The following is a 482-nucleotide window of genomic DNA, read 5'->3' as shown; positions in this document are numbered from 1 at the left end:
ACTGCAGCAAGAGTCAAGAGCGCGCATTAAACGTAACTAGTGATGCGCGATATTTAGGTGTACATTTTTTTCGGCTAGTCATGCTGTTTTTACGTTAAATGTCGCCGATTTCGCATTTTCTGTAACCAAAGCATACAATTTCTTTAAATTTATTTGACAACATTTACCAGCATAATTTTTTGTTAAAGAGCGTTTGCCAAGGCCCAGATTTGTCCATGCATTGCGGTTTTTAGTGATGCGTGACAATTTTTGTTTTGTTATGCAGTAATGCGTGTCGAGTTTCTGTGAGAAGTGAGTTGAGGTAAAGTTGACTTTACTTGACTTTACCGGGATTCAAAACTAGATTGTAAACAAAAAAATTATGATACCTTACTAATGATACCTTACATATTATTTGGTATGCTAAATCTTGAAGTTTTAAACTTAGCTAACCATTTTGTTCCAGAGTTATAATGTTGTTTTTTTGTTTTTGTGAGATAAAT

The sequence above is a fragment of the Phallusia mammillata genome, chromosome 8 (genome assembly GCF_965637545.1).
Source record: "Phallusia mammillata chromosome 8, kaPhaMamm4.hap1.1, whole genome shotgun sequence".
NCBI lineage: Eukaryota > Metazoa > Chordata > Ascidiacea > Phlebobranchia > Ascidiidae > Phallusia > Phallusia mammillata.
Note: the sequence above shows the minus strand (reverse complement) of the source record.